Source organism: Siniperca chuatsi, linkage group LG24, assembly GCF_020085105.1.
Source record: "Siniperca chuatsi isolate FFG_IHB_CAS linkage group LG24, ASM2008510v1, whole genome shotgun sequence".
In the NCBI taxonomy this organism is placed as follows: domain Eukaryota; kingdom Metazoa; phylum Chordata; class Actinopteri; order Centrarchiformes; family Sinipercidae; genus Siniperca; species Siniperca chuatsi.
In genome coordinates, this window is record NC_058065.1 from 17,413,421 (window position 1) to 17,422,629 (window position 9,209).

A 9,209-nucleotide genomic window follows, 5' to 3' on the forward strand; every position below is an offset into this window, starting at 1 on the left:
GGGTGACTTGCATGTCCTCACTGACCAGCCGCTCTGATAGCACCTGAGAATGGAATGCAGCGCCTGGAGAGGTCTCTGTGCTGTGTCTCCAGATATATCTGTATTGTTTGATTGTTTGTATTGTTTGTAATATTTGTGGGGATATAATTACTAGTTAAAGACAATTGTAGGTCTCGTGTGGATCCCCTCTCCCCTTAATCAACCAACTCGCCTGTCACCGGTAAATTACCAAAATCTTTAAAGCTAAACTTTACGTGTTTAAACTTTTAGGCAGAAACATAGGGACTTTTTTCATTCTTTGCAGTGACTCTAAACAGAGGGCTGAACCTTCAAGCAGAGGAGTCTGGTAAGTTCAGGTCTACATTATGTATTTTTAATACTGAAATATCTAAAAGACTTTTATTTCCTGAAAAGACTTTTATTTCCTGATTATAAGTTATATCTTTCAGAGTCATCAACTGATACCTCAACATCCGAGACCTCATCTGATACTGACTCCTCATCTGTGCTTTCAGAGGATGTGGTGTTACCCGGTGAGTTGCTACATTTTTTTTTACCAGTTTTTACACAGAATATTTCTCAAAAACTTTTTTCTCATGCTAGATCTGTGGGGCGATTTGGACCAATATTTCCGAGAGGGGCTATGCCATCATCACCGCCACAGGATTACACAACCGGGCATGCCTCAGACCGTCAAAACATTATACATTCTCTAGAGGCTGCCCGGTTAACCGGAGGAGATCCAGGGGATGCGATACCGCATCAAAATTTTGAAGCACAACCGCCATTTCACCAGGAGTCTGTCTCAACCGCTAATCAACCGCTGATGGCCGCGGAGAGGTCTAGACCTCAACCAGCGGACAGAGATCCAGATCCAGATCCAGATTCTCATCGGGTCGCAACAACAGGAGAACCAGCTCCAGTTCTGAGAATCCACACCTGAGATCCCGCGGGCTTTCCAGCGAAGGATTTCCATCGGCACGCTGTTAGTCTATTTGCTTTTAAAATTGTTTTACACTGCATTGTGAGACGATTCAACTGACCCAGAAGAACCCAGAAGGGAACACAATGTACGTTCCTTTTCTCTCATGTTACATCATAAGCATACACAGAAGGTTTTGTATGTGTGAAATTAAATAGGCCGTGCTTAAAAATTAATTTTCTACAAAACCGAGTCTCATAAGGTATATTTGACTGTGTGTTGTTATAACCTATTAATGGCGTTGGTTGAGTTATAGTGTTGGTTGAGTTATAGTATTATCTTGGTGTTATTTAATATACAAATAAGATGCTATAAATATGACATTCTGGGGTTTTAGCATTTGTTATTCTCATCAGTCTCTCTTAAAGTAAAAAAACAGCTGTTTTTGGTCCTTACCCGTGTCTTCACAACAAGTTGTGACACACTCTCTCTCTCTATCACACACACACACACACACACACACACTCCTGTATATGCACCAAAGTGAGGTCCAAATAAATTAACATAAGAGGTGAGGACCACCCTTTCTGCTATACTTGGAGACAAATGAATGCTGCATTTCAGCATTAGGTGGCTCCCTGACCCCCAAAAAACAAATAATTTTTTTAAAGCATTTTACCACTGTAGTGAGGACCTTTTCATGGGTGCACTATTGGGGTTCGTTTCAGAATAGACTAGTTTATAGTATATAAAATGGACCTTCTGTCTTTAGCTTGTAGTTATTCTTTGCTACCATTTTATGTTTTAGTACAGACAAATAGCAATAAACATCAGTATCATACAACTTCCAATAAAGCTGCAATGAATGCCATCTCCAGTGTACACAATGTCTTTAGCTTGTAGTTATTCTTTGCTACCATTTTATGTTTTAGTACAGACAGATAATGTCATAATAAATCAGTCTTGAAGTGTTCCAAAATTAATGTTGTGACCATTGATTAGACTGCTGTACAAAAATACACATGCACTTTTAAAATACAATTACTGCTTTACCAAAGTGAACCAAACTTTAGCAATGAACATCAGTATCATACAATTTCCAATAAAGCTGCAATGAACGCCATCTCCAGTGTACACAACTAGATTTATTTTTATTTGTTAACTGAGACACAACTCAGGATGTGCACAAACCAACAATGGTGGAAGAAGTATTACTTAAGAAAAAGCACTAATACCACACTCTGAAAATACTCCACTACAAGTCCTGGATTCAAAACCTTAAGTAAAAGTATATAAATATTATTAGCAAAATGTACTTTAGGTATCAAAAGTAAAAGTACTCATTCTGAGGAAAAATGGCTGTGCTAATTGTTAACTACTACTGCTCAGAAAAACGCGTAATCCTCCAGTTTATCAGAAAAATTCACATTCCAAATCAGCACATCTGGAGACACATGCTTTTCACTGGACAAGAAGTGTATGAAAAATTCTAATCTGCAAAGTAACTAAAACTGTCAGACAAATGTAGTGAAGTAAAAAGTATAATATTTGCCTCTGAAATGTAATGGTGTAGAAGTATAAATTCCATAAAAAATGGAAATACTCAATTAAAGTACAAGTACCTCGAATTTGAACTGTATCCGCAAGTACAGTACTTGAACATATGTGCATAGTTACATTCCACCACTGTTAACCAAACAGCATTAGAAAACTAACAATGTTCAAACATGCCAACTACTGGCTCAACCAGACATTAAAAGTAGAACACAGAAATTATAATGCAAAATGAAGTCTTCAGAACTGAAGTTTCCGTGACGCTGATCTTCAATTAAGAGTCACAATTGTGTTATACACAAAGTTTTAACATCCTTCCAGGATCTTTGATCCAAGGATTTCTCTTGTGTTATGCATTTGACACAGTCCTCTTTACCTGGAACTCGCCGCTCTGCCATAAACTTTCCCAACTGTTTGTTGAAAGCAGTCCTCTCTGCTTCACTCCATGGCCTCTTCAACTGTACTTTGGGTCCTTCTACAGATGACAAAGAAGAAAATGTAGATTCTTTAACATCCAGTACATAGACCACAATGTAGATTTCTTGACTTGGCTCATGCATAGCTGGCACACAGTCACAGAAAGCACCTACCTTTAGCTTTGAAGTTTATGCATTTTTTCCCAATTTTAAAGAACTTACCTCTTTCTTTCACCACCGCCTTCTTTTTTCCTCTTTTCTTCTGTGGGAGTCTTTTAGCCAGGCTTGGTCCTGTGCTCTGATCTACAACAGTAACAGACAAACATTAGTTCCTGTTAGTCGGTGAAACCTCAGGTATAATGGTTATGAAGATTCATGTGTATTCAAGCGCTGACATTCAAATCTGACCACCAAGACCTGACAGCTAGCTGCTAACTCTTAAATTTTCTGAGATCAAAACTGTAAGTTTACAAACGTTACAAAATAGTTGATGTATCACCGGGGGCCAATAATTAAAATGCCACAAAAAAGAACACTAAATATGTACTGTGATGGATTACCCATCTCAAAAGAGCTACGAATTGCAGTGAAACTACTACTGATGAATTATTAAAATATGAAAAACAACCAGGAGGGGATTTTTTTTGTTGTTTTTGCAAAAGGCAATAGTATAATAATAAAAGCGATTTAACTCACCATCTATATCTGAACTCCAATCCTCACGGGGTTCAAAACCTCCATCTGAAAAACAAGAACAGAGTCAAAAGAGTGACAAAAGTGACACCTCAGACTATGCAGTGTAGTATAAGTTAATGAAAGCAACTGTGTGTTAATATAGATATTTAAAATGGCCTGCACCCTTATTTTTAAAAAAGTACCCTCATCCACCTCCCTGCCTTGTTTCCTTCCCCCCTGTGGGACACGAGCAGAAGTCGATGTGGGACTTTCACCTGTGAAAGACAACAAGTGTCAAATGTTAGTGCTAAAATCCTCAAATACAAAGACTACTGTTGATTAAAAGATCTCCATAAATGAGGTGTCCATGAAGACAGAAAAAGTCTAAGGCTGTGTCAGAAAATCTCTCCCTATTTTATTCTATGTTGCACCATTTTATCTAAGCTCCAAAATAAAAATAGTAATTTATACTGTATGAGGAGCCATGAAAATTCCACAATTGGAAGAAAGAAAAAGTGGTGTCCATGAAATATGCACTACTTCCTGCTAAAAATCCCACAGGTACAGCCCCTGGTTAGTGTCACAGAAACACCAAGATGGCAAAGAAAAGAAATTATATAAAAATGAGAAAAAATTTTGGCCTAGCTTTCCACCGCTGGAGACAGCTCTTGGAGAGTAAAGGGATGCGGTTGGATGCTGAACTCGCAACAACTTTTAGATGGGTAAGGAACATCACTAAACCTGCTTTCTGGAATATACCTCATAGTAGCAAGAAAACAGCCACATGAAAACCATATATTGACACCATTTGAAATGTTTTCTGTACGGTTTGTGTTGTCATTAGTTGCACTAAAGATATGTTTCGTTAAATAGCCAATGTTAGATGTGGAGTATTTTCAGAGTGTGGTATTAGTGCTTTTTCTTAAGTAAAACTTCTTCCACCATTGTTGGTTTGTGCACATCCTGAGTTGTGTCTCAGTTAACAAATAAAAATAAATCTAGTTGTGTACACTGGAGATGGCATTCATTGCAGCTTTTTGTATGATACCGATGTTTATTGCTAAAGTTTGGTTCACTTTGGTAAAGCAGTAATTGTATTTTAAAAGTGCATGTGTATTTTTGTACAGCAGTCTAATCAATGGTCACAACATTAATTTTGAAACACTTCAAGACTTATTTATTATTACATTATTTGTCTGTACTAAAACATAAAATGGTAGCAAAGAATAACTACAAGCTAAAGACAGAAGGTCCATTTTATATACTATAAACTAGTCTATTCTGAAACGAACTCAATAGCGCATCCTTGAAAAGGTCCTCACTACAGTGGTAAAATGCTTTAAAAAAATTATTTGTTTTTTTAAAGAAGCTGAGGTGGAAACTGGGGTCAGGGAGCCACCTAATGCTGAAATGCAGCATTCATTTGTCTCCAAGTATAGCAGAAAGGGTGGTCCTCACCTCTTATGTTAATTTATTTGGACCTCACTTCGGTGCATATACAGGAGTGTGTGTGTGTGTGTGTGTGATAGAGAGAGAGAGTGTGTCACAACTTGTTGTGAAGACAAGGGTAAGGACCAAAAACAGCTGTTTTTTTTACTTTAAGAGAGACTGATGAGAATAACAAATGCTAAAACCCCAGAATGTCATATTTATAGCATCTTATTCGTATATTAAATAACACCAATATAATACTATAACTCAACCAACACTATAACTCAACCAATAGGTTAATAACATTAATAGGTTATAACAACACACAGTCAAATATACCTTATGAGACTCGGTTTTGTAGAAAATTAATTTTTAAGCACGGCCTATTTAATTTCACACATACAAAACCTTCTGTGTATGCTTATGATGTAACATGAGAGAAAAGGAACGTACATTGTGTTCCCTTCTGGGTTCTTCTGGGTCAGTTGAATCGTCTCACAATGCAGTGTAAAACAATTTTAAAAGCAAATAGACTAACAGCGTGCCGATGGAAATCCTTCGCTGGAAGCCCCGCGGGATCTCAGGTGTGGATTCTCAGAACTGGAGCTGGTTCTCCTGTTGTTGCGACCCGATGAGAATCTGGATCTGGATCTGGATCTCTGTCCGCTGGTTGAGGTCTAGACCTCTCCGCGGCCATCAGCGGTTGATTAGCGGTTGAGACAGACTCCTGGTGAAATGGCGGTTGTGCTTCAAAATTTTGATGCGGTATCGCATCCCCTGGATCTCCTCCGGTTAACCGGGCAGCCTCTAGAGAATGTATAATGTTTTGACAGTCTGAGGCATGCCCGGTTGTGTAATCCTGTGGCGGTGATGATGGCATAGCCCCTCTTGGAAATATTGGTCCAAATCGCCCCACAGATCTAGCATGAGAAAAAAGTTTTTGAGAAATATTCTGTGTAAAAACTGGTAAAAAAAAAAAATGTAGCAACTTTTGAAAACTTTTGATTTTGAAAAAATCTCTTTGTGAAAAAATGTAGGCAGCCAAAGTACATAAACTACATGTTTATGGCGCACAATGCGTCAGGGTTTGATAATTACATCATACTAGAACACTTCGCCAATCAGGGGATCACCCCGAGACTAATTATGCATGGTAGCAAAGTCATATTAATGCACGATGATGTATACAAACAAAGGTGGCTCGATTCTTTCAGTTTCCTTCCAATGTGTTTATCGAGAGCTCCCGACGCGTTGGGTTTCGAAGATGCCAAAAAAGGTAATTTCCCACACCTATTCAACACAGCCGTGAATGCTAACTATGTAGGACCGTATCCAGAGCAATATTTTTCAGGATATGACAACATCTCTGAGAAAGACGGGGCAACTTTCATGCAGTGGTACAATACAGTGCATCATGGGGTGTTTGATTTCCATGCTGAGCTCCAAGTGTTTTCGATCAATGATGTTGTTGTGTTGCGTAAAGCATGCATGCATTATGTACCGTGAAGCATTTATCGAGTGCACCAAATTGGATCTTTTTGATTACACCACACTTGCTTCATGTTGTACGGCTGTGTTTAAAACACAATTTCTGACCCCTGACACAGTGGCATTGACATAGGATGGTGCATTCAACAATCAAAACAAGTCTTTCTCTGTGTCTATACAGTGGCTTGAAATTGAGGCTTTCAAAAACAAGTTAGAAATTCGGCCTGCCTTCAATCATGGCGAAGAACAAATTGATCCATATCAAGTTGATGGAATTTGCGAACGAGACAATTCACAGTATCTGAGTTTGCTGGTTGTTTTTGGCATGGTTGTCCCAAGTGCTACAGTCCCAGACATAAAAATTCTATAAACGGTATTGTATTTGGTGTTCTTTAGAGACAGTTTAAAGAAAAAATACAAGGTCTTAGACAGACACACAAACTCCACGTACGGGTGATGTGGGAATGTGAGTGGGAACAAACTAAAAAAAAGAGTCCAGATTCTGCAGGACTTTTTGAAAAGTTACGGGATGCCTAAAGGGCTCAACCCACAAAAGGTGCTGTTTGGGGGCCGCACCAACATCTACAGACTACACTACAAAGTTGCTGAAGGTGAGAAAATGCATTATTATTTCACCTCACCTCACCTGCAGGCTCGTAAAAGCTACCCAACTGGACAAGTAATCTTCCCCGACTTCGAGCCGATTGAAAATTACTTTGGGCTGATAAAATGTACTGTGCTGCCCCCCAGGGGTTTGTATCATCCCATGGTTCCATATCGCTGTAACAATAAGCTTATGTGTCCTCAGTTGTTAAAAGGCTTCAAGTGGTGTACACCAAGTGTTGTGTCTTCTCTGATCTGACAAACTTACCCTATGGCTATTAAAAATGGGTGGTAGAGACTTCCGGTGATGGCATAACGAGTCAGACGTGTTTGGTGACCACTCTCCGAGATTGATGGAAAATACCCACCTAAACTCGATGATATATTATCCATTAATAGAGTTCGAAATATCAAAGGCCCAAAAGACGCAAAATGCCTAAAGGAGACAAAGCAATAACCGCGACAAAAGCTAGCAACGCAACCGAGCAAACAAACACGAGCCCGGGTGGAACTAGCAAAACTTCGAGCGCTATATTGGAAGCAATAGAAACGCTTAAATCCGAATTGAAGGAGGACAATGACAAACTAAGGAAGGACATCAATACCCTGCGACAGGAGATGGGTAATAAACTTGACGGCCTGACGGAGGAAATGAGAGGCCTGACGGAAAGAATGGAAGAAGCGGAGAATCGCGTTGGGCATGTTGAGGACATGACAGTGGAACTGACTGAAGCGCTGACTGAAAGCATTAAGCGACAGAGGAGTATTCAAAACAAACTGACTGATCTCGAATCCAGATCGCGAAGGAACAACATTCGCCTTTTCGGGATAGGAGAAGGAGAGGAAGGAAAGTCGGTGACGCAGTTCGTGACAGATTTCCTCAAACGTGAGTTACCTCTGCCAGCCGACTTGGATCTTAAAATTCAGCGAGCCCAGAGTTTTCGCAGCCAAGCCCCGACCCAATAATAACCCGAGACAAATTATAGTAAATTTTCAAGAATATACTACTAAAGAGCTAATCCTCAAAGAAGCGTGGAAAAAAGGACGCATTCAGTCAAATGGAAGAAACATTTATTTTGTCCACGACTATGCAACTGAGATCGTCCAAAAACGCATGGCATATCAAGAGATTAAGAAAGTGCTGAAGGAAAAGGGTGTACGTTTCCAAACACCCTACACGAGCATACGAATCCACTGGGAGAGCGGCGTTGGAACATACAGCAGCGCACACGCTGGGATGGAGTTGCGGAAGGGGGCTTGGAAGTGGAGGTGCCGACAGCGGTTACTGAAGAAGTCGCTATGGAGACTCGACTTCAGAAATCCTTGGGATGGCAGCGGGAGGCGCGCCCCCGGCGAGAGCACAGAGTCCCTACTGCGCAGAGGGCAAAAGAGAAATTGATGGAGTTTCAGAGAAGCGGGAAAAAATGACTGATGTGTAGTGTTTACATCATTGACACAGGGAGGCCTCTGTAATTCGTGGTACTGAAGGAGAGGCACCAGAGAAGGAGTTAGGACGTTGGACATTTAGGATGGAAGTAGTTTCCAAACCTTACATAGGGCCCTCCCATTACGGGAGACATTACCCTAGGCCTACCGACGGGGCCCAGTTGGGAGAGACATTTTTCCCTTTGAGTTGGAGTCACAGGTATCCCCTGTATCATTGTTCTTGTTTATTTTATTTCTTAATGTTTTTTGTTCTCGTTATTAGTTCTTGTTCACTTGTGGGGTCTACAGTAATAATATATTCAGGGTATGAGTGGGTCATGTAAACTGAAAATTGAGACAATTAATGTAAACGGTCTGGGTAACCCGATAAAGAGGAGTAGGGTAATAGCGAAATTAAAAGGGATAAAATGCAAGTGATATTCATACAAGAAACTCATTTGTCAAATGAAGAGCATGAGAAATTTAAAAAGTTTGGTTACATAAATTCCTTTTATAGCTCTCACAAGAATAGCAGAAGGAGAGGAGTTATTACCCTTATTTCAAACACAGCTAATTTTGAATTGACTGAGGAATGTTCCGATAAATATGGCAGATATGTGATCGTTAAAGGGAGGATTGATAATACTATTGTTACATTAGTTAATGTGTATGCACCCCCTGAGGAAGATAAAACA

At 39.8% G+C, this 9,209-nt stretch overlaps 1 long non-coding RNA gene across 1 annotated transcript; it reads left to right on the top strand.

The window, feature by feature from the left end:
- The first annotated feature begins 220 nt into the window (after positions 1–220).
- On the top strand, positions 221–938 carry LOC122872142. Its single transcript, XR_006377035.1, has 3 exons — positions 221–346; positions 450–533; positions 604–938. It is a non-coding gene; the product is annotated as an uncharacterized LOC122872142 (long non-coding RNA).
- Positions 939–9,209: the final 8,271 nt, after the last annotated feature.